This window comes from Dipteris shenzhenensis, chromosome 12 (assembly GCF_047967505.1).
Source record: "Dipteris shenzhenensis isolate YYH24624 ecotype China chromosome 12, Dip_SZ_1.0, whole genome shotgun sequence".
Lineage (NCBI taxonomy): Eukaryota > Viridiplantae > Streptophyta > Polypodiopsida > Gleicheniales > Dipteridaceae > Dipteris > Dipteris shenzhenensis.
In genome coordinates, this window is record NC_141607.1 from 11,166,046 (window position 1) to 11,172,849 (window position 6,804).

Consider the following 6,804-nt stretch of genomic DNA (forward strand, 5'->3'; position numbering starts at 1 on the left):
AAATAGATGTGTAAGTTTCACAACTTACACCGACAATATCACAAGCTGCAAGCATCTCCTTTGCATCCATAGTATCCTTGAAGTTCTTCATCACCTCTTCAGCAGCTTGCACACGTAACCGCTTGTGTCTTGGGTCCCTTAGTATCCCAATGACATCACTTGACGTCAATAAACTAGCCAGAGCATATGAACAGTCAATATCATCCCCGTCCGTTCTTCCCATCACATCTTCCAAGAAGTTCCTAAAGAAGAACATAAGAAAAACTTTAGTCACAAACAGTGTAGCACAAAAGAGTGTAATTTCATTGGAACATTTGATAACCAACCTTGTAGCCCGGACTCTCCTCTTTCTAGCACCACCAGTGGGTGCCAATGCATCCATGTTATGTAAGTACCTTCTTTTCCTATCCTTCAATCCCAAAGGTGTTTCTTTCATCTTTTGCACTCATTCTTCTGCCTTTTCTCATTCCTTCTCTATGGCTCATTGAACTTGATTGTATATAAATCTTTCCAAGACTTTTTTGGACTCAGCTAGCTTATATAGTGACTCTTGTAATTTATGGCACTCCAAGTCCAATGCATTTCGCTCCAAGTCCAATGCTTTGGCTTTATCATGAAGATCCTCGTTCTTCCTTTGAAGATCCTTCATAGAGTTATGCATTGTAACAATGGTGCTATTTCCTAAATGTGCTAGCATCTCTACTTGGGCTTTGTGCATCTCGCTTGCTTGCATAGCCATTAACTGAGCATTGTTTAACCGATTGCAATAACCAAGCAACCCCATATGTCCATTTCCAACAAACCGAACTAGCTCATGCATTGTATGGAAAGGAGGGCTCTTTTGGTTGGCAGGATCTAAAGGATGGAGGGATCCTTCTACCCAAAGGTCAAGATGCTTTTTTCCTTGTGAATGAAGATTGTGAATTTTGGAAGTTCCCCTCAATCCCAGACTATGTGTGCTTGCATATTCAGCCTCCAACTCTAAGTGAACCTGGTACTTGTTGGAGACATCCTCAAATGGTGCCATGAGTAAAGGACTGTAGAGAAGGAGAAGGTGTGGAGAAGCAGGCTTGAAGGAGCAACATGCAAGAAGAGGGAGGGCGAGGAGGAGGAGGGATGGGGGAGGGAGGACCAGCAGTTGAAGAGGAGGAAAGGGGGGTGGACCAGCAGGTGAGGAGGAGTAGGCATGGAGGAGGAGGGAGGGAGGAGGGAGGAGGAGCAGATGTGGAGGAAGAGGGAGGGGGAGGGGAGGAGGAGCAGGCATGGAGGAGGGAGGGAGGCAGGCATGGAGGAGGGAGGGAGGGGGAGGAGGAAGGGGGAGGAGGGAGTGAGGAGGGGGAGGGGGAGGAGGGGGGAGGGGGAGGAGGAGGGAGTGGGAGGAGGGAGTGAGGAGTGGGAGAGAGGGAGGGAGGGGGAGGGGGAGGGGGAGGGAGGGAGGGAGGAGAGAGAAGGAGGGAGGGAATTCAAAATTTGAATTTTGAATTTTGAATTTACTGGTTCCCACCTAGGAGTAAGACTTGTGGTGTAAGAGGTGGGGTCACTTTTGGGATTAACCCACCTAGGTGAGCGGGGGTTAGGACTTTTTGGAACCTACCTTGGCCCTTTCATTAGGAATAATCCATTTCTTAATCCATTCCTTATGAGGCCCTTTTGAGACCCCATTTCTTCCCTAATGCTAGCCACCAACTTGCGTCATTCCCCTGGAATATCTACCCATGAAGTTTCTCTCTATGATCGGCTTGTTGAGGTTTGGCTCTTACACAACTCCACGGTCCTTACAAAAAGTGGTCTTGATAATGATTCTCAAACAAGCACTGATTCTACCAAGTAGGCCATTCCTAGGGCTTCTTTCTGTGGTTGTTGCCTGCTTGCAATGTATACTGGGTAGTCTTCCTTCTAATCCTAGTTGGCATAATACACTCCTTATTGCATAGTTGGAATCATTAGTGTGCACATGGAACTCAATGTCAAAGTTTGGAGACATTAATATAGGGGCTATGATCAATCTTGATTTAAGAGTTTCAAATGCTTGCCCACATTCTTCTATTAGATCTATTTTGCCAACAACTTGTATATAGGTCTTGCAGTCTTCTATTGTATCTTGCATGGCCCATGAATACTTGTACACCCTTAGCATTATCTTGGGGTGGTACTTCCATGAGTGATTGCCACCCTTAGCATTATCTCGGGGTGGTAATTCCATGATTACTTTTATGTTGTCAATGTCGGCACTTTAGATAGTTAAAGGATCTGTCATACTCTTTCTATTTTTTCAACACCTCTTCAAGAAATTTCACATGATCCTTTTAACTTGAATGCATGCATAATTCATCTAATGCATTTTTCTAAGAAGACTTGTAGAAATCTATTGAGGAATGCCTTGAAGGTAGTGTACATGGCCTTCAGAAAAGTAGTTAGGGCATTGCATAATCCAAATGACACCGTATGCAAAAATTTCCCATTTTATGGGAAATGTTGTTTGACTAGTCTTCAAGAGAAATTTGTACTTGGTTGTACCTATTAGACCCATCCAAAATGCTACCCATTCCAAAACTGTTGCTATCAAGGAGAGGGGATAGTGATCTCTAATTGTAGAGTTGCATTAACAATTGGCCCCTCATAAACTAGGGTTTTCCCTAAGCTATGTGTTTCTTTAAGTTTTGAATCTCTTATTGGTTTGGATATTGCTATGTTGTGCTTCCCCTCATAGCTTTTGAAGTAGTTAGGCATTTCTCTAAGGCCCTCATAGAAATGTGAGATACTTTCCTATCTATGTTGTTGCAAGTTGTTGATGATGTTTGTCTTGTTGCGTTGGTGGTCTCCAAATATTCGTTTTGTTTTATTTCCTCCATTTCAACCTTGATTCTCACATTGGGTTTGAACTTCAAATTTTCTTACTTTGTGAGACTAGTGATGGATTCTCTAACCCAAGTAATGGTTCCTCTGCCATGCATGCTCCTTCAAGCTCCTTGGACTCCATTGAATTTTTTGTGTTTCGTGAACTTGTATGAGTTTTGTCAAGTATAGCTCCACCATCCTACTTTGTACTCTTTCAAATTAAATGCTACTCACCTTTGCTTTCTGGCATCGCACACCTTCCTTGTTTTTTCTTGGCCATCTATTATTTGCTAGTGTAGGAGGATCTAGTTTGGGAACTTATATTGCCATGCTTGAAGGATTGCTAAATCATTGTCAAATCATTGTCGAATATTTGACCTTTTAATGTGGCATTATCAGCTTTTGTTTCTAGGTCCCAGTAAAATCTACATCATAGCTATCGATGATGGCCAAATCATTGTCAAAGATTTGACCTTTTAATGCGGCATTATCAGCTTTTGTTTCTAGGTCCCAGTAAAATCTACATAATAGCTATCTCTTTTGGATCACCATCCCAATCCATGCTTGCCCCCACGAATATTGGTATTTCTAACACTTCTAGTTTCCCATCCCAGATTGATGTTATTGTATCATTTATGCATCCCCATCTAGCAACGTTGGATGTATTTTCATGTAGTTATCAATTGTTGTGCCAACGCTTGTATCCAAAATGTTGATGTCACTTTGTGTCTCACCTTCTATTGGTTTGAGCTCTTTCAATGCCAAAAGGGATGCATCATTGGCGGCTAGGGTGGAAGAGGTGTCATAAATATTCTTGTTTGATTTCTCCTATTCTCAAATTTATTTGATTGCAGTATCTATTTTCTAAATGGTGACCTTATTTGTGCCCCAATCATGGAGTATCTTAGCCATGGTGTTTCTAATTTTGGTGGGTACATCCTCTGGGTGGTAGTCCCCATTCCTCTTAAAGGTCTTTCTCTAGGATGTTCAATCCTACCACACTATTAGGATATTGTGGCCATAGGATTTATGCTCTAGTGAGATGGTCACATTTTTATGTCATTCCTATCACTAAATTTCACTGAGATATACTTATCTTTCTGTTTTTGTTGTGGGGAACCTTGTGCGAATTCAAGGCATCCCTTGAAGCTTTCCAACATTGTAAGGTAGTTTCTTAGTAGGGTTCCAACTGGAATCTTGATAGGGCAGCTAATTAAGCTAGCTAATGCAAGTTGAACGCCTTCCAATTACTTGTGGTACATATAGATCCATCAACCTTTGGTTGGGGAAGCTTCAATCACTATTGCTATACTTGATCACATTGGCAACTTGGCCTTTGTCTCTGCTATTTTGTTTACCACAAATTGTTCATGTTCTTCTCTTACCCATTTCCACAAGGCTTGATACTACCCTTTTTCTTTTTCTACATTGGGGTAAACTTCTTTTGCTTCTTGCTCTTCACTGGGGGTAGATGTGCTTAGTGTTGCTTCACTTTGTTGTGGGATGGGCAAGGCCCACTTTTCTCTCAAGGTGATTGCTTTATGAGTGGGAGAGAGTTTTTATTGAGCTACTTCTGTTTGCCACCCTGTTACCACAAGTACAAGTTGGGACACCACACGTTAGGATGCCACACTTTCATTTTTGATGCCAATGATTCCAAGAGATACATCAAATTTTCCTTCACTTAACTGTTTAGGCTTGACTTCGAGTAGCAATCCATGCCTAGCTCCATGCATTCTCTACAGCACAAAAGCTTAAATATGCTTTGGCTACCTCAATCAAGGCACTTTACTACTAGCTTCCCCACATCCAAAGCACTTGATGGGTGTTCAATTCTCAGGTCTTACTTGATTTCCATGCACTGGAATGAGACAATTTACATCTTCGATTTAGTACATGGGGTACTCTGGCTTGAACTCATATTGCGGTTCCAAGTCTTCAAATTGGAGTTGTCAAACCGACACGTCTGCTGGAATGGGATTTAGAGGTTATGGTTATTGTGGAGGATTAGGATTCCTTAAAAGTTGAGGCATTTGTGTTGTCACAAAGATGCGATTGAGCGTTGGCAACTGTACACTAGCCTTGTTGACGTTGTGGGGACCTAGGTTGTGGAACCCACACATTGTAAAATGATATATTAACACCATGGCATAGAGCATTGCAGATGTGGTCAATTTCTTGAGTGAGTGTACTCCTTGGGACTAGGCACTCATTTACTATGTGGTTGGCCATACAATGTGGGCACTCGATGTTCTCCCTTCTTGGATATGTAGGCATGGGAGGTCTAGACAATTGTAGCTTCCATTCTATGGCCTTCTTTAATTCTTGTGGCCATGGCTTGAACTAGATCGTTAGTGGTATTATCCTCGTGTGTAGTACTTCCCCTTTTGGAAGACTCATGATTGCATTTATTGTCATCATTGCTAGTATCCGAGACAATCCTACCGTCCTCGATGTCAATTTCTACTTCATGAGCATCGTTGTAGTGCTTATAGATTCTAAAGTTCTACATTTCCTTCTACATGGGCACGTTTAGGCTAGAAATGAATTATGCGACTAGATACTTGTCATCGGGTTGGGGATCAAATTTGACTATCACTCACTTCATTCTCTGCTTTTCCCCTTGCTTGATTTCTTGAGTTGTAGGACAAGGTCATCTTGTAATCTTCCTTTTTAGAATCTCCTTTTGAATTGATAAAAAAAGATATCGTAGGTAAACGTTGGGAGAAGAATTTTGGCAAATTTGAATTGCTAAAATACAACTTAAAATGAGATCGTAAACATTTCTTCAACTATTTGACACAACATATTGCACTGACGTAGACCAACCTAATGAAGCAAAAGCAGCATGGTTTCCCATGGCAACAATTGATGAGGCCTTTGAATGGTGTCTTGACCTTCTTATGAAGGAATGACAGTTATCCATCTTCATGCATCTCTCCATCGAATCTTCGCTCTACCATTTTTTTGGTAGAGGGAGACATGTTAAATTGGTGGATGGCTGCGCGTGCGTGCGTGCGTGCATGCACATGTGTGTGTGTGTGTGTGTGAATGTGTGAAAGAAACAAAGAAAGAAAGAAAGATATATTAACGTCCTCAAGAGGCCTATGGGACAAAGTAGAGCAAATGGAAAGAAACTCAACAAGCCACAGAGACTAAAGCAAAGGGCATGCTAAGGACCTTGCTGAGTGATATGATAACCTCTCTATCTCAAAAAGAGAAGCTAAGACTCAATAGCCGAAACCCAACACCGTGGTAGCTCATGGGTTGCAAAGATGTCTCGGATCTGCATCTGTCGGGATGTCTCTCGTTGTGGTGGAGAGCCTAGTCACCTCAACCTCGCTATCAAGAGTGACTCCTCATCTCAAACGGTCTCCTCTAGGGAAGGCGGAGATGGGTCGAACCTCCATTGTGCGCGCTCTGGTCGCTCTCCATGGCATGCGTGGACTCTGTATCCCTCGCTCGATGATACTGTGTCGTCTCTCTCAGCTGATCCATGCTGCTTGCATGTCTACTAACTCCTCTTCCTCCACTCCACTATGCCTCGGGGCCGACTCAAATGCATAAAATTATGTGACATGTCGTGATCGACCTGCCTCATCGTCCTATGATGTCTGATCTATAGTAGTAGCATCTCCCTATGACATTGCATCTTGATCAAATAGAGCCCAATGCAGAGCTGATCATGGAGGTGGATTTGTCGGGAGAGAGTACCAAATCCATGCCCCTCCTGAAAGAAGCAGGAATATCGTCCTCGGATCTCATAATAGGCTGGGTAGATACACACGAACTGCTCCTCTATCTCAACCATTTCCAATGTTCATAACATGCAGATCCATTGCTCTCTATGTATGCCTGCAGCTCTCCCTGCCTCAATCCCCACCTGATGTAACGAGACCCCCACATCTATCCAATGGCAATCCTCAATGCATGTAAGACTCCTCTATCCTCAAGGTACTGGGGCCT